Source organism: Euprymna scolopes, chromosome 2 (assembly GCF_053919585.1).
Source record: "Euprymna scolopes isolate OS-2025 chromosome 2, ASM5391958v1, whole genome shotgun sequence".
NCBI classification, from domain to species: domain Eukaryota; kingdom Metazoa; phylum Mollusca; class Cephalopoda; order Sepiida; family Sepiolidae; genus Euprymna; species Euprymna scolopes.
Genome location: NC_136483.1, coordinates 105,226,699 through 105,246,698, shown reverse-complemented (window position 1 = coordinate 105,246,698; position 20,000 = coordinate 105,226,699).

Sequence of the window (20,000 nt, the reverse complement as noted above, 5' to 3'; positions counted from 1 at the left end):
ATATATATATATATATATATATATATATATATAGTAATAATATTGGCTTTCATTTTCTCGTTTTTAGTTTTTTGGGAATTTTTGGAAAATTTTAATCATCTTTCTTCTTGAGAATACAGCAAAATTATGATGAATTACGTCTATCTTACAAGTTTTTATTGTTATTATTTGTTATGGTCGAAAATTCCGCCTTTATTATGGCCATCCCCCCCTCTCTCTCTCCCTTCCCCTCTCTCTCTCTCTCTATATATATATATATATATATATATATATATATATAGTCAACCACATAGAGTACTGTTTTGTTGTATCACAACTCATCAGTGCGGCTAGACTAGCACCTTCCCCTAGCCGAGGATTGAACCTACAACCATTGCATTGATAGTTGGCAGTTCTACCCACTGGCCCATGGGAACAATGCTCGCAAATGATCTCAACAAATGTCCATTTAAATAAACACTCGTCCACCGGTTTTACAGTGTTCAAGCTGCTTGTTAATTTACAAACAGCGAGTCTCGTTTTATAGCAATTTAAGTGGTGGGTGAGATACATTCACTACAGTGCTCAACCCAAAGAGGGGAGCTTAAATATATAGTCATCCACAGTGGTTTCACTTTATTACAACTCATCAGTGCGGTAAGACTAGCACCTTTCCCTAGCCGAGGATCGAACCTACAACCATCGCGTCGATAGTGGACAGTTCTACCCACTGGCCCATATTTGGTACAAATAAACTCCAGTCTATATCTGTCCACTTGTCCACCAAGTTTCATTTATAAACGTCCGACAATCTTTGTTTCATTCTCGTTCGATGATATACAGAGACACTTTGCAACTGGATATCAGAAATCTTTTGTCGAGACGAGAGAAGGATCTCAGCGTAGGACAAAGAAGGTTGTCATTGGGGTTGACACGGCCGGACAACGATCAACAAGATAGTGGGTCCCTAGCCATGACGGTATCGCACACGCATACACACATCTGTGATCAACAAGTTTTTTGTTCAAAATGCATGTGTTTGTTGTTTTTATTATGCATACAAATTGTAAACTAATGCTTCGTGCTCGGTGATCGCCAATATTAGAATCGACACTTATGTTTATTTATTTATTTGCACACTGTTATCCTCATCCGCATAGTTGTTGTTTAATCACGCTTCGGCCGACTTATCTTCTGACCTTCTTCAGGTAATTAAATGCGACGGGATAGGAATGCTGAGTCTCCTAGCTGTATCCCCAGTAATTACTGCCTTCCACAGTTGTTGTCTCACTACGTTTTGGCCAACTAAACCTCTGACCTGCTTTGGATAGGATTGAAACCGCTTTCTTCAACAACAATGAAGACGAGGATAACAATTCGCAAATCTCTATATTAATAAAGTAGCCGCACGAATTCCCCTCTGAACAAAATAATTTTAGGTTTGCAACAACAGATGCTGTATACAAATTCAATACAGCAAGGTTCATAGTCACTATCTTATGTAGCCTTCGAACGCCATTTCAGACACATTCAGTCGTAATAATAAAATACAACATTACATCCTACAAGTAACATTATCACAATCGCAACATCGTTAGAGGAAGGATTTCCTATTTTTCTTTCTAAATATTTAGTTCTACCACTGCTACCAGTAGTCACCGGGAGGAATTCTACACGTTCCATAGATTCTGTAATTGCATCGACCGTAACTGGCTAATACATACATAGATCTAACATAATCTTTCCAATTTCCTATTCAGAAAAAATAATGACTTCCTCGCAAAAGTCAATCCATTCTGATTGGCTGAGCACTGATAATTCTCATATTCCGAAATTCAGTTCTTCACTTTATAAACGAATAGTTACTAACATTAAAATACGACGTCACTAACAGACACCAAGTTCATTTAATGCAGAAGTCATTACAGTCATGTAAGAGAGAAAATCATTAAACGAACGTTCAATAACCAGTTTACTTACCTTCTTTTACAAAATATAAAAAACACCACCCACTATAAGATTCTCCTTTGTCGTCGTCGACATCGTTGTCAGAACAACAACAAAACAACAGCCTTTGCGATCGAGTTTATTTTTTTACCATTGAACACACTTCGTAATACAGACTGGTATTCCGCTCCCTTTATTTTTTAAAAATCTTTATTTCAACTGCTACATATTCTCGCTCGTAGTGACAAAAAACGAAAGAAAGAGAGAGATATATTAGAGGGAGAGAGGGTGAGAAAGAGATAGAGAGATAGATAGATAGATAAATAGAGATAGATAGATAGATAGATAGAGAGAGAGAGAGAGAGAGAGAGAGAGAGAGAGAGAGGTGAGAAAGAGAGAAACATAAGTACAATATCAACAAGAAGAACAAAGAAATATTATTATTAGCTTTACAGATCTTGGTGTCAACCAAGTTGATTTGACCTTTGTCTCATCCAATGCACCCGCCAACATCAATTTTATAAACATTCGTCAAACTCAGTTAGGATAAAATCTGATTGATGATACACGTTTTGTCATCAACCACCTCAGCAAAATAACCCTCTAAGTGACATGCAATATGGTTTCCATTTCATGTTCTTACGGTTATATCTCATAGGATTAGCGAATCTCTCAACGGAGATTTCCTTTCTCGGGCAATTGCTCTTGGCATATCAAAATCCTTTGATAGAGTATGGCATGAAGATCTCCAGTATAGCTGAAAATGTCTTCTCAATTATTAAATCATTTCTCCCTGATAGGTTCATAAGAGTAGTGATTGAAGCTAACAGTATTAATTCTGGAGTCCCTCAAGGGTCCATCCTAGGCCTAACTCTCTTCCTGATCTACATTAATGATCTACTAAATCACATTCTGAGATCATTCGTATACATTAATGCTGACGACGTTTACAGTAACACATCAAAAACCGTAAACGACCAAGTTCTCTCTGATTCTCTCTCCTCTGATCTTGAGCACGTGCTACAATGGGGAGAAAAGGTGTCTGGTTACTTTTCATGCATCTAAAACTAAACTTCTATCTTTACATCATAAACACTGAATCTAAATCTAAATCTAGCATCAACTGAAATGAATGGCTCTCGTCTTGAGGAGGCTCCATGTTTTGACAAGCTTCGTAGCTTGACCTTTACCCCTGATCTGAAATAGAATACGTACATCAAATCCATTGCCAATGTCACTGGAAAAATGGTTGGATTCTTCTACTGGTTCATTAGATATCTCACTACTGATGCAATTCTCTACCTATATAAAAGCCAGATACGCCGAAAGATGGAGTACTCTTGCCACATCTGGACAGAAGCTGCTAGAAAGATCTTATCCTGCCTTGACATCGTAGCATATTGGGGGATATCCCTTTCTCTTCCCTGCAACCTCTTTCCCACAGAAGAGGCGTTACGAGCCTGTCTCTACTTTATCGTTGTTTTCATGGCAAGTGCTCGTTTGAGCTCCAATCTATGTTCCCCCTCGCCAAACTTTTACGAAAAACACCCGTATATATATATATATATATATATATATATATATATATATATATATATATATATATATATATATATATATATATATAATGTTGTTTATTTGTTTTTGTTAGCGATACTTGTTGAATGAATTCAATTATTTATACGAAAGTGAATTTTTACCTAAATGCGAGTTCGGAATAATTTTCCCTTTGACCAATCTGGTACCCTCAAATGGGGAGCGGCATATGTATTATTTCTTTAAATATAATTATCCACTGACACGTGTTTCGTCGTCTACGATTCATCAGTCGTCGTCATGAGTCGTAGACGACGAAACACATGTCAGTGGATAATTATATTTTAATATATATGCATCAGCAAGTAAGCTAACGAGTCTTGTAAATGATGTATTCGTTTCAGTTCCATTCAATTCGCCAGTTCGGTTTTTATATAAACGCGAGTTACGTGACCATCGGACACTGTTGTCAATTAGTAATTGACAACAGTGTCCGACGGTCACGTAATTTACTCAGTTACATCGAAAATATGTATGTATGAAGAATGCAAACGAACGAACAAACAAACAAACAAACAAAAAAAGACAGGGATAAGTAAAAAAAGGGAATAAAGAGATAAACAGAAAGACGTACAAGAAGAAGGAAAGAAATAAAAAGAAAAAGAAAGAAAAAAGAAAGAAAGAAAAAAGAAAGAAAGAAAGAAGAAAATGCGAAAGAATGATAGAAGGAAGAAGAAAGAGAGAATTCCCCCATTTAGTTGCATCGTACCGAATGCAAATTAGATAGAGGTCCGGGTTTTAGTGTAAGACAAAATTCGGTTTACTAAAACAATGGGAAATCTGGACTGAGCCCAAAATACAAATTGTGGAGAGAGAGAGAGAGAGAGAGAGAGAGAGAGAGAGAGAGAGAGAGAGAGAGAATCTCCGACGCAACTCATTCGCCGGCCGTTTGCTATTATGATGTATGTACGCTAACCATTAAATCTGCAATACGGAACAAGCATCAAACGTATATACGAGCATCACAATAATGCATGCTACAGCTCATTTAAAACGCATATCATATAAACCTTTGGCGTTACGTATTGGCGAAAATATCATATGTAAATTATATTTTTAGTACCCCCTCCTAAAAAAAAAAAAAAAAAAATTAGACGTAATTATACAAAGTTAGTTCCACCTTCATAAGATACGTGATACCTGAAAACCAATAATAAAATTAAAAAAAAAAAAAAAAAATCTTCGTCTTCCACGCAATCGTTTGCAAGCATACAAACCTAGTAATTGGCAGTAGTCGTTCGGATTTAGATCAATGGTTAGCAGAAGAGACCTGACTGCTCGAAAAACATAAGGTTCATTCATGGCACCATTCTGGCAACCTAGTGTCTCTTCGAAACCATCAAACTCTATTTTGCTGAGACGTGGAATGATCCACTAGTCATAAGGGATGCATTATTTCAGACATGACACTTTTCTTTGGAAGGAGTGGTCCATTGCCTGTCACTCTTGGCGCTCCTATCGGTGAATGTATACGGATCCGTTTTCAGCTACATTTATACTCTCCCAGTTCGCCGCTTCAATGGTTTTGCTCTCCTGCCCAACGTTAAACTGACTCACTGTATAATCTTGCTGCAGTAGAAATCGGATAGGTAGTGGGTCATTCACCCCAACCCAAATAAAACATATACTTTTGACGGTTTTCGGGCGAGGATCAAGATCTAGTATCTGTTCTATCCTCATGTCAGAGAAGGAACCCTTTCTCAGCTGGTCCAGTTTTAATTTTGTCTCAATCCAACGTGCCCCTATTTTGGGAAGCTGGATCTTCCTCACATTAAAAACCGGCCTTGAATCTAACTTTACTCTCGTGGGGATGGGGAAGCAAATAAATTTGGACGACAACAAACAGACTGTAATTATCGGGCTTTAAAATAAACTACCGTGTTCTTTGACACAACAGAGACACTGCTGAAAACTAAACGTCTTTATTGATTCCTCCTACTTGGGCATTCACAGCAAGAACTCGTCTTCCTACTGTAACATACCGAAAACGCACGTATGCAAATGCACGCAAAATGACGTCACTGGTAGGGAAAAATAAAGATTTTAAAAAAGAGATCACGTTAGAGACGAGGATAGCGTTCGAAATCACGACTGTAACAATGAGGAAATAAATGTCATTATACCAAAGAAAAACGATGTCACGACTGTAACAATGAGGAAATAAATGTCATTGTACCAAAGAAAGAGCGAGTTGAAGTTCTTTTCTATTCTTTTTCTACTTTGCGACTGAGGGCACAACGTGTTGGTTCCCGGAACAAGGTTACACTCTCACAACGAAAAAAAAAAAAAGATTTTCCTTTCTCTCTCCATGTACCTAACGTCAAGTGAAATTTCCATGGACAACGCAATACTTTGCAATGGCTGCTCACCTTTTACACCCATTGCTGCTGGACTGCTTCCAACTTGGTCATCTTTAAATCCAATGTCAATAAATTTTTTCATGGACCGCCTTAGAAGTAATCAATTAATCAAATGCAGTTCATACCATGGATCAATGTTGGTACTTCCATAGATTCCTCCCCCTGTCTCTACAGTTTCAATAGGAAAATAAACGAACGCTTCCTAAGCAAATCTTTCACAATCAGTACGCATACCACATTTCTTATGTCGTATTCCGTGAAACTACTTGTTTGCATATATCCACTCATTAACTAAATAACCAATCGTTACAAGTTTGCTAGGCGTAAGGATCGGTAACGCAGCATATATTTAGTTTAATTTAGTTTAATGCAAAGAGTCAAAAAGGGAATGTAAGCCCTTCATTAAAATTCAGGTACCTGCTATTTGTTTTGAAAGTTTAACAGTAGATATTAAAAATTGATTAATGAATATCCCCCAATTTTAGTTTCTTTGGCGTATTTGAAAGTTGGTATATTATTAGGACAATATCTCATTTGAAAATTAAACTATTGCAAATTTGCATTGCATTTGACTCGTAGACACCAATTTAGTGAGATTCCTTGAATTTTAATCTCTTCTTAAAAAAAAACAACAACAAAACTTAAGCCTAAGCGTTGAATTTTATACACCGTCTAAACACAAAATAATGTCATGAATTTTGACAAAAATTGGAACACTTGTTCTAAATATAGATTTTAATCTTTGTAAGCTTTTATTTTATTTGCCTCGTTCTAGGAAGTTAGACACAGGTTCAAGTGTGGTTTTGATAAAGGTGTTTCTGAGGAACGAACTGGATTCGAACTTCGTACACCCAGATTGTCAATAGAAAAGCTTTGGTTTTCGTTTGTTCTTTAACAATCGTATTTTTTTACCCCCCCTTCCCAAATAGGAAACAAATATAACGGGTATGTCTGTCCTCTTCTTTTATTTTATCAATTAAAAATTTTAACCTATATGTATGTATTAAAATAGCATTAAAGCAAAAAAATAAATAAATAAATAAATAAAAAAATAATAAATAAATAAATAAAAATAAATAAAATAAATAAAAGGTAAAGTTTTAAAAAATACAACGATAGAATTCGATTTTGGAACAATTCATTTTAAAACGAATTAAGTCAAAACTTTACCTTAAGTTATTAAAAAGTGAGATTTTGAGAGTCAGCGCCCTAGAGGGTGCGCACTTTGGCTTGCAAAAAATGCACGGGAAGCTCCGTCAGCATTACCCAATAGGGGCGCCCCAGACGATTAGCAATAAACTAAAGGTTTCCGCACTTTACCTTCTCCCTCAAAGGGAGAAAGTAAAGTGTAGAAAGATGGACCCCCGATAACCGTTCGGGACGAAAGCCATGCCCTAATCAACAAGGGAAGAACCATCGCAACAATTGCGTATATTCTGTTGGCTATTTACCAGCGTGTGTTCAATATATTGTTTTTGAATTGAACTACAGATCATCTTTGATAACTGGGGTAAAAGAAATGGGTGTGCAACGTGATGACGTACGGCCGAACATGAATTCGCTTTATTATATCGATTATAATCTTTGTATGAGGGGACGTGAAAATGTTATAAATATTGTTCTGTTCGCGGAATTCATTTTACCTGTCCTGGGACGGGTATTCTTCTAGTGTTTATATATCAATATAAGTTGTTTGTTTATAAAAGATGATTGTCTTTTCTTTTCTTCTTGAGCAATCCCATTTCTTACAAATTATTAGAAGAGAGGAAGTCTTGTAATTCATATGAAAACTTGCTTCTAAAAATGCACAACTAATTGCGTTGGTATTTTAATCGATAATGTCATTGGCGTTACCATAAAGTGCCGTAAAATGGCGGCATATATATATATATATATATATATATATATATATATATATATATATATATATATATATATATATATATATACACAACGAAACAGAACTGTATGTTGATGACTACAAATAATATATATATATATATATATATATATATATATATATATATATATATATATATATATATATATATATACTCATGAGCAAAAAAATGGACCAAGAGTGAAATATATATATATATATATATATATATATATATATATATATATATATATATATATATATATATATATATATATATATATATATATAGTGATAAACAAATCGTTATTTATTGCTACAGTTCCTAGAATTCAGATCAACAACAATCTGGTGTGCAATCGTTTCAGAGACTACTTATTTCTTCCTTCACATTTATTCCATTATTTTAAAATTTAATAATTTTTAAAAATTTAATAATTCTTTTCAAGTTTTATTCATTTTATATTTACTTAAATTTTGTCCTTACCTTTTTATTTTAATTTTAATTTTATTTTTATTCTAGATTAAATTTAAATAATTATATTTATGCTTTATTTCATTATATATTTATTGCCGTTAATTGTCGTACCTTTACTTATATGGAGTTATGTGTTCGTTTAAACGGGACATTTTTACCTTTCAGAAAGGTTTTTCCATAACCCCCCCCCCACCCCGCTAAACATACATATATACACACGCGTGGGCACACACACATACACATATATATACACACACCCTCACACTCCCTCTTCTCTGCCTCTCTTTCTCTCTCTCACACACACACACTTACACACACACGTGCTTTCTTCCTTCCATAATCATAATCTATTGTCGTCGATTATTAAGTTATGTTTTTAAAATTTGAAACTCTGAATCTTAAACGCTCGTTTAACGTTTTTCTCTATTTGTTCACTTTGCATTGTTTCAGTTTTGAATTGTCGCTGATGAATTTACGCTGACTTTTTCCAACCTCTTATGGTTGATTCGGCGCAATGAAACCAATGGTACGGCCTTGAAATATGCATATATAGTGTCGCAATAAATATTGTATATATATATATATATATATATATATATATATATATATATATATATATATATATATATATATATATATATAACGAATTCTCATGAGGATGGAACACGGAAAATTAAAATTCTGTGTAGCCTAATTGCAATATGTATTTTAAACTAGCTCTACTCACGTACTGAAAAATAGATTCATAAAATTTTATGTCGAAACATGAAATAGTAATAATAATATATCTTGCGGTAGTTGCTAGTCTAGCCGCACTGATGAGCTGTGATACAGCGAATCGGTTCTGTAAGTGGATGACTATGAATGCTCACTATCTTGGATTGAGTATATTGGGAAGTGTTAAACAAACTGCCACTTGCCTATAAAGCGATGCTCTTTGTGTAAATAAACGGAGCTTAGGTATTAGGACAATGTTTGCACATTGTTAATTCACATACCCATTCTAGTAGCAGCCTGACGAATTCTAACGTGAATGAAACGCGGAATATTCTGTGTAGCTTAATTGCCATATATATTTTTATAACTTACTATCTAGCTCTACCTATGCATTGAGCACTGTTGAAGTAAATACTTAAAGTTTTACACATAAATTATACTTTCTTTCGTATATTAATTTATGTGATTAAATGAAGTAGTCACACACACACACACACACACACACACACACACACACACACACACACACACACACATATATATATATATATATATATATATATATATATATATATATATATATATATATATATATATATATATATATATTCTAATATGTCTTCTCTTCAGCGCCTTACACCGAGATCGCAAATAGCGGTTTGATGAACTTATCAACATTTTACATATCTTTTACAAGGATTAAATTTTAATTAAATTAACTTACTATTTAGAGTCCATGAAATCCAAGCGACAAGCCAGTGTGTCGCCTTGATACGGGAAGAAGTGAGGTGATATTCTACGATATGCTTAGCTTGACGTGGATTCCGAATAATAAATTAATTTTATTTTTTTTATTAAAATTCTACTCGATAATTTTAATTTTTCATAAATTTTTGGTGTACACTAATATTTTCCATTAATAAGTAAGTACAGTATATTCGGAATTTTTCCTGTTATTTCATTTTGAACTGCCATACTTCGCTTGAGTCTCAAATATAACGAAGCATTAAAAAGTGGAAATATGTGTTTGTTACAGTTCGAACTTCTCTCAGACCTCTACGCCGTTCAGTACCGTCGAAGAGAAACAAACAAACAAAAATAAATAAAACTGACTTGGCTTTAAAAAAAAAAAATATATTTTTTACCGTTCTTCTTTCTTCCTATCTCGACACCAGTTTAAAAGTATCTCGCTACCACTGCAAGGTCACATGTCTGGTTGCGTTTTTCTTTCTGCTTCACTACATGCCGGCCAAAGACAACCATTTCTTATCTTCGACTTTACACTCCATCTTTTTCAACCGCATTTTTTTCCTCTCGACCAAGTGGTATCATTTTTTTCTTTTTCTTCTCACACCAGCTGGCACACACTTCCTAATTTGCATGTGAGCCTTTTTTCTGCTACTCCTGCTAATGTCCTCGCAAGCCAGCTACAGCTCCTGCTGATATTTTCCCACGCGCTCATACACGCACCGTTACATAATGATCATTTGACGCAAGGAAAGCGTCCCAACTGAATCGTCTATGATATAGATCTGTATTAATGTAGGCGCTATCTACCTACGTCATTCGTAATGATAGAATATTTACAGGTATTTTTTTTTACACGCCATGAGCAGTGGTAATAATGCGCGCTGTTGTCTTGTTACTGGTAGATTCTGTTTCAAGAAGATGAACTCCACTGTCAATAAAGGTCGCCCCGTTCTGTCTCGTCTCTTTTGTTTATTTTTCAGGTGATTAATAGGCAATGGTGCTTCAAAACAAAAGATCACCCCCCCACACACACTATGATGGGCTATAGACTTAAAATTAATTGCAATTTATTTGCCTATCTCGAGGGCAAAGTTTTGTGTGTGTGTGTGCATATATATATATATATATATATATATATATATATATATATATATATATATATATATATATATATATATATATATATATACACTCGTGAGCAAAAAAAAAAAAAAAAAAAAAAAATTGGGCCAAACAAATTTTATACATTTTATTGCAATAAAAGCTATATTGAACAATGAACAATTGAACAAGGAAACTTAAACGAGACTAATAACACAGAACAAGACATTTACTTTAATAAATGCTTAGGATGGAATCGCGTTCCCTTTTGATTTTAGACATGCTCACAACCAAAGTGGAACACTGTGACGAGGAGATGCTATTCCATTCGCTTTGCACAGCTTCCCACAGTTTGTCATTGTTCGAAAAAGTTCTTCCATCTAATGCACAAGATATCAGGGACCAAATATATATTCTCGATTGGGTTTAAATCGGGGTTTTGACCTGGTCAAAATATCACATTAATTGAATTATCAGAAAACCATTTTCTGTGACTTTAGCAGTGTGTGCAGGGGCATTATCGTGTTGAAAAATAATGGTCTGAGATATTCCCAGCTTCTGGATACTTGGTAACAGTCCTGCTTCCAATATTCGAATGCATTCCTTTGCATCGATTGACTTCTCACATCTAATAAGTTCCCCAACTCCTTCTGCAGTAAAAGTTCCCCATACCATTATCTCTCCATTCCTGTATTTAACTGTCGTTTTTATGCAACTTGGTGAAAATCTTTCCACAGTTCTTTGATTGCACCATTCGGGAGCATCAAGGAACATCAATAACAAGACAAAAATCTTGATTCATCTAACCAGAAAACATTCCTGAACCAGTCTGTATCTTCCTTGCCATAATACGAGAAAAATCTCTTTCTATCATTGATGTCCTTTTATCATAAAAATGGCTTCTTTGCAAACCTTTTAGAAGAAAATCACATTTCTTTCATTCGTCTAGATATTGTGTATCTAGAAAGACAATATTCAGCCTCTGTTTTGAATTCTTTGCTATGGTCAACATAAGTTTTCTTTCGATCCTTCAAAACAGTTAATTTAAGCCTGGGCCATCCTTCAAAGTGAATGCTCTAGGGCGACCAGATCCAGGTTTCTATTTTACCCAGCATTTGACTTTGAACCTGTGATCAATTCACTTCACTACACAAACAGATGTTTTCACATTTTCTTTTCTTAAAATATAAAAAATCTGCTTGTAAGTCATTTTGGACTGCCTTAATCCTGCAATTCGTTTTTTTTTTTATATCCTCGCCAAGATGCGGTCCTACCATATTTAGGATTAATTTTTCCACTTATTATTATATGCTATGATAATAATGATCTGCAAAATAGAAATTTGCAGTCAAAAATTAACAAAAATTAATGGAAAAATATTGAAAAATCGATTTCTTCCTTCTTTCACTCTTGGCCCATTTTTTTGCTCATGAGTGTGTGTGTATATATATATATATATATATATATATATATATATATATATATATATATATATATATATATATGTATATCCCCAAAACCTCTGGCCTTGATGTAGGGGAGACTAAAACTTGCTGCTATGGTTTCAAATGATCTGAAATAAAGGCAAGGGGAGACTTGATTCCAAATTTCCTCATATGTCATATCTTCCCACTTTTGGAAATAGGGTACGATTATGAATATCTCCAGGATTAAATAATCCTTATAAACGGTGAAATTTACTTTATGTATGAAAACCAAAGAGGGGAAATATCAGATATTTTCTAAGTCATATATATATTTTTTTATTTTTATTGCCTTTTCACCCCAAACAAGGCACAATGCCACTTTGATGTAGGGGGCTACTATTTGGGAAGCAATTTGTAGGGGTACTATGTAGGAAGTTGAGCAGCAAGATGTCTGTTTACATTACACTTAAACTTTTGCATGTCAATACAGTCAGGGAAGCAGGGAATTCCTAAGTCTAGCAGTCCTAGCGAAGAAACTATTAGAATAGAAAGTTTTCTTACATCTAAGGATTTCTACTGCGAAGGGGTTGGACTTTGCTGCTTGTCGGGTTTGTCGATTGTATTCAAGGGTTTGTAGTTCGTCAGAGTATTCACCATTAAAATACTTGTAAAACAGGAAGAGGGATGCAACAATTCGTAGATGGGACAGTGGCTGAAGCCTAGCCGATAGTGCAGGACCTATTAGGCTGTCAACTCTCTTTTGAACTTTCTCTAAGAGGGAGAGACTAGTAGTAGATGCACTAGGTCAAATGTTGCAACAATACTCCATACATTGGCGAATGGTGATCTTGTAGAGGTACAGGATACTTTCAAGTGTAAGTAACTTTCTAGCATGGTAGAGGGAGCCCACTTTCATTGCAGCAGCCTTAGCAATGCCCTCAATGTATCTGTTCCAACTCATACTTCCAGTGAATGTTAAGCCGAGGAGTTTGAATGAAGTATTTTCAGGTAATGTATCATTAGCCATAGCTATTAGTGGTAGAACAGGTTTCTTGTAGTTATTAAAGGAAACAAACTTAGTCTTGGAAACATTGAATGTGACCATCTATTTTTGTCCTTATTCCACTACAGACAGGAAGTATTCCTCTAGTGTTTCTACCGTTGCCATAGATACATGTTGATTCGTTTTTCTCTCATACCTGTTATAGAGGGTGGTGTCATCAGCAAATATACCCATCTCAGAGGCAATTTTATCAGGAAGGTCTTTTATGAATATCAGGAATAATAAAGGCCCAAAGATCGACCCCTGAGGTACACCCGCATTTATATCATATTGTTTTGACGTACGACCATCGATGACAACCTGGACACTTTTCTTATTTAAGAAGGATTTAATTATGTTAAGCATTCGTCCAGTAATACCATAGGATTTGATTTTCATGAGAAGACCATCGTGCCATACACTGTCATAGGCCTTAGATATATTTAGGGCTAATACCTTAGCCTCCCATGCTTTATCCAGTGCATTGTATATACGTTCAGAGATTACAGTTAGGATATCTGCAGTAGAATGGGCTTGCCTAAACCCATACTGTTGATCGGACAGAAGTTTAGCAGCAGTAAGGTGGTGGACTAGAGCTTGGTTAATTATGGGGAAATATTTTGGCAAAAAGAGGGAGGAGGCTAACAGGGCGATAATTTAAATGGGTCAGTTCTTTTGCCAGAATTCTTGTAAACTATAAGAAGCAATTTTCCAGCAGTCAGGAAATCAAGATTCGCTTAGGCATTTGTTGAAAATTTTAGAGAGAACAGAATCAACCTCAGCAAAGCATTTTCTTAATAGTACAGCCACCGAATATATGTCAGCTTATGTCACGGTAACATATATTGAGCGAGTTTCTAACAGTATTTTGTATAGTTTTTTTTTTTATTTTTAACTTCTTTTTCCCAAACTTACTGTGTTCAACAGAGTCTGACGCCATTTGTAATTTTCAAATACATCGGTAAACACTGTATGTTTTTCGAGCTGAATAAACATTTACATTAAATAAAAATACTAAAAAATTATCCAGTTAGTAAGTAACTTATCTTGCCTTTGGTAACATTCATTTGTTATATATTTGTTTTTGACAACATTTTCGAATTTATGTGTATAGTAATACAAAGTCAACATTTAAATTATTAATTTGTTGTTGACCCTTCAAAGTTGCTTTAATTAAAAAAGTGTTTCATTTATATTATTCATTTGTCCGAAGAAAAAAAGAAAAAAAAGAAAAAAAAAGAAACAAGAAAAGAAAAAAAAAAGAAAAGAAAAAAAGAGAAAAAAGAAAAAAAGAAAAAAAGTAAAAAAGAAAAAAAAGAAAAAAGAAAAAAAAGAAAAGAAAAAAAAGAAAAAAAAGAAAAAAAAGAAAAAAAAAGAAAAAAAAAAGAAAAAAGAAAAAAAGAAAAGAAAAGAAAAATGAAAAAAAAAAGAAAAGAAAAAAAAAGCTATGCTACTCTATAAAAATCCAATGTTTTTTTCATTACACAATTGTTTTATTATATATTAATATATTCTTATACAATAAATGTTTTGGTTTCCAAATATTTTTCTGTTCGAAAAAAATCTTCTTTGTTATTTATTTACCGCGTTATTTGACCAAGAAGAAATTTGAGTTATCGCCTCCTAACAATAGCCGCCATCTTCATACTGCACAAGTTCCCCTGAAATGACTTTTAAACGATCCCTTCCCTTCTCCATGTTAAGAATGGTTTTCGAAATAATAACGTTATTATTTCAGCGCGCTACCAAAAAGACATAATACCATGTTTTCTTTTTTGTTGTTTCGTAATAACACAAGAATTGTTTAAACTAAATTAATTCTGCTAAATACAATAATTGCTTTCTTTGATAAGTGTTAAAATTAAAGTATTTTTTTTAAATGAATATATAGTTTCGTTTTTCGTGTCTTGACTCTGTAATCAAGTTTATTTGTTTAAAACAAGTGTGAAAAATAATTTTTTAAAAAATATCATGGGGGTGCGTAGTCGCCTTAAAATAATATCTCCTTCAAAAACGGTCATGAAGTGTTTTCAATCGATATTTATTCAATAAGGGACCAATTTCCTACCTAGCAAAAATGGACGAGTTTTCTGGTCACCATATATATATATATATATATATATATATATATATATATATATATATATATATATATATATATATATATATATGTGTGTGTGTGTGTGTGTGTGTGTGTGTGTGTGTGTGTGTGTATGTGTGTGTGCGTGTGCGTGTGAGTCTAGAGGTATAAAACATGCTGCATATATTAAAAAACCAAATGAGTTCAAATAAAAAAAAAATTTTGTACATAAAACAAAGAAACAAAAAATATTTATTTGATCTAAGGGAGATAAGCAAGTTCTTATTTCAGTTTAGTTTACGTTTAGAAGAAAGACTTAGTTATTGGGAATTAATAACGGCCAGAGAGAAGGTCAGAAAAATCTTTATAATTACCAAATGTCCAGTTTTTCTTTGAGGGTGCTTGTAATTGGTTCTTTTTATAAGATTTCTTTCGATCGGATTTGGATCCCAGGAAATATTGGTCGGAGTTAATCTAATCAGCGTCTGACAACCTGAAGCGGCGTAACGACTCAATCTAACTCTTTTATTGATTAACGGAAGAGTTGAGGCTATCGAGGGTTCTTTTATAGTTTTGGTGAATGAAAAGTCCCAGAAACGCTCCAAATGGAACACTACAACTTAGAATATTCAAGAAGCTCTCGAAAAAGAATATTTTATATTCTATATTCAGAACATTCCAGAAACTCTTAAAAAGAACATTTTCATAATCTGATTTTCATGTAATGTTTTTAATAGTAAAATTATACATTTTTTAATATTATTATAAGAAATTGTAATATAATACTTAATACTTTTCTGAGGAAAATGCCCTTCCATGTGTGTGAGGAGGATGTTATAGTTTACTTGAAACATTGTGCGTGGCGCGTAACCAGTTGTGTATGATGACTATGACAATGCAGTTAAGTAGAAAAACACCACTGCATACGAGACAGGGTAAAAATAGAATAAATGACACTATTTACAGATTTCAATAATTTTCGATTGTTAATTATTTACTAACATAATTTTTCAAACCAGGATGGTATCTGTAATGTTATGTTCTTGGAATTATCGAGGTAAAATTTATCTTCAGTAAGAAAAAATGTGTATAACGAGTCGGTTGAAAGGTGTCTTTGCAAGGAATCCGGAAGGTATGGGAGGTTTGTAGCAATTATATTCTAATTTATTTAAATTATTTTAACTAAGTTGTCTGTAAGGGAGAGAAGGATAAGAAAGAGGTGTAGTCGAGTCTACTTATTCGATATATATATATATATATATATATATATATATATATATATATATATATATATATATATATATATATATATATATAGAATAAGTAGGCTCGAATCTAGCGGGAGTCGAAATCGGGACCACATGGTAAGAAGCCCAAACCCTTAGCTTAATGCAGATACTGGTCTCCCGCTTTATGTTTTTTTTTAAATCAGAGGTTTGCTTCTCTTAGAAAGGTTGCCTTCACCACGGCTTACGGGAGCTCTGTCCACCCCAACACACACATACATACACATAAACACACACGGTGCTAGTTGGCCGTTGCCTCCGAAAAAGGGTTCATTCGCCCTTTGGAAGATCTTGTTTTTAATCCTTCAGGGAGACTAGCCACCCTCCTCACCAAACAAGTCTGGTGGGGGAACGAGTTTAGTCGCCGGTGACCCGACCATGAGGCAGGTAGTACTGGGTTACATGGTACCAGCAGCATATGGCATGACCTGACATAATATATATATATATATATATATATATATATATATATATATATATATATATATATATATATATATATATATATATAAAGAGCTTAAGATTCGAGTTTCTTTTCATGTCATACGTAAGACCTTGATATTTTGTTAATTTTCTCCCTTTCGGTTCTGTTTAACCCAGCATCAATTGCGGACACTAACTTCTACTAAGGTTGTTTCTCCTTTTTCTATTCCACGATGTCAGGTTTTATGGCTCCGTTTTCTGGATACATAACTGTGGGAATTGAATAGTCCTAGTGGATGGTGTATGGCTTATTTCTGACTGTTCTTTCTGGTATATGTTCCAACGGTTTGCTGCTGCATTTGATATTCAACGTTTTACAGATGGTCCAGAGGAGATATTTACACTCACCGTTATGTCGGGTCGTATGGTAACCCCCCCCCCCAGCAGACACTTACAGTTGGTTAAACAGCAATGTTTTCGCAAATGCCTCTAAAAATCGTCGACGAATCTCTTTTTACACAAACGATCGTCTGTTGGAATGGCGGCAATCGAGGATTACTTTTATTGGTCGAGAATCACAACGTCTTCAGAGAACGGAGTTAAATTCGTGACGTTCCAACGAAGAACCAGGATGCTTTGATTTTTAAATCGCCGGCGTCTGTCTCCCTTTGTAATTTCCGCGAGCGAGCTAGAAAGAGACACGTGCCATTAAAGTCTGCTCTCGTTCAAAATCTACGATGTCAATCAAATCATGGTTGTCATGGTTACTCAACGAGTCGTGTTGTTTCTGCTATGCAATGAATTGTATAGTATATTATAGTATAGTATATACAAAGAACATATATATATATATATATATATATATATATATATATATATATATATATATATATATATATATATATATATATATATATATATATATATATATATATATACTACCCTACTCGCCATCACAGCCTAGAACAGTGGTTTTCAACTGGTGGTCCATGGACCATTAGTGAGAAATGATAACTTTATAGGTTGTCCAGAGACTTCCAGTCTATCTATCTATCTATCTATCTATCTATCTATCTATCTTCTTATGATTTTTTTGAGTATTGATATTCCATGTTAAAAAATCCTTTTTTTCTTTTAGTATTTATTTACTTCCCTACGAAAGAAAAATGTGACACAAGGTCGTTTTTAATGCGAGGAAAACCAACTTCCCAAAAAAGGGTAAAAGGGTCGCTCTGGTAGGGACCAAAAATAAATAAATAAATAAATAAATAAATAAGGTTTTAATAAATAAAGTATTAATGTTGGAGTCCCTCAGGGGTCCATCCTGGGCCAAACTCTCTTCCTGATCTACATTAATGATCTTCCAAATCGCATCCTTACATCATTCGTAGACATTTATGCTGATGACATAACTATCTATGGCAGCACATCTAAGACCGTAAACGACCAAGTTCTCTCTGATTCTCTCTCCTTTAATTTTGAACAAGTGGTGCAATGGGGAAAGAGGTGGCGTGTTACTTTTGATGCATCTAAAACCAAGCTTTTATCTTTACATCATCAACGCTCTGGCATCAATTTAAATGAATGGCTCTCGTCTTGGGGAGGCCTCATGTTTTGACAAGCTTCTGGACTTGACCTTTACTCCTGATCTTAAATAGAACACATACATTAAATCCGTTGCCAAGGCCGCTGGAAAAATGGTGGGATCTTTCTATCGATCCAGTAGATATCTCACTGCTGATGCTATTCTCTATCTATATAAGAGCCAGGTACGTCCAAGGATGGAATACTGTTGCCACATCTGGGCAGGAGCTGCTAGAAAGGACTTGTCCTGCCTTGATAGAGTTCAAAATAGACTTCGTAGCCTCGTAGGAGATGTCCTTTTCTCCTCCTTACAACCTCTATCTCACAGAAGAGATGTTGCGAGTTTGTCTCTGATGTATCGTTATTTTCATGGAAAGTGTTCAACTGAGCTTCAATCTATGATCCCCCCTCGCCAAACTTTCACAAGAAACACTCGTCTAGCTGTAAACACTATCAATAATTTCCCCCACTCTTTATCTGTGCCTAAACCTAAACATAGATTCCATGAACAAAGCTTCTTTCTTAGAACTGCACGCCTGTGGAATTGTCTTCCGTTTTCCTGCTTTCCGGCTGACTACAATATGGTTGTGTTCAAGTCTAAGGTAAATAAGTTCTTGATGAGCCGTTCCATATAAGTTATTAAATTTACCAAATTTTCATTACTAATGATTACTATATTGACCAACTTCTACTGTACACTCTTTAACCCTTATCCTTGAGTGGCCTCTGGGCCTTGATAATGTGGTGATGCCTTTGTAAAAAAAAAAAAAAAAAAAAAAAAGAAAGTATGGAATGAATAAATAAATAAATGATGTCTAGAGAAAGAATGGACGAATAGAATAAAGAAATGATAGACGAAAGAAGATAGAATGAAAGAATGGGGGAAGAACAACAAGAGAGAGAGAGAGAGAGAGGAAGAAAGAAAAAGAATGGAATTAGGTTTCAAGAAAGAATGGAAGAAAGAAATGGTGGAATAAAGGAAGAAAAAAGATATTAATAACGAAAGGTTGGAAAAACGAAAAGAAGAAAGAAAAAACAATGGAGGTGAAGAAGAAAGAAAGGATAAAGAAAACAAAGAAAAAAAACATGGGATTGAGAGAGAAATACTGAAAAGTACAAGTGAAGCATACATGGTCCTCCGTGAGTGCACAGTAAACGAGGCATAAAAAATGACTAAGTTCAGCATTTGCACCCCCCTCATTTAGCCCCAAAAATCCCCAGGCGACGTCAAATCCTGGTGAAAATGAACAAACTGTGCAGTTTTAGGCCTTAACATATGTAAATTTGAGTTCTGCACCATGCAAGAAAAAAAAAAAAAAAAAAATGACCAATTCCATCATTTGCCCCCCCC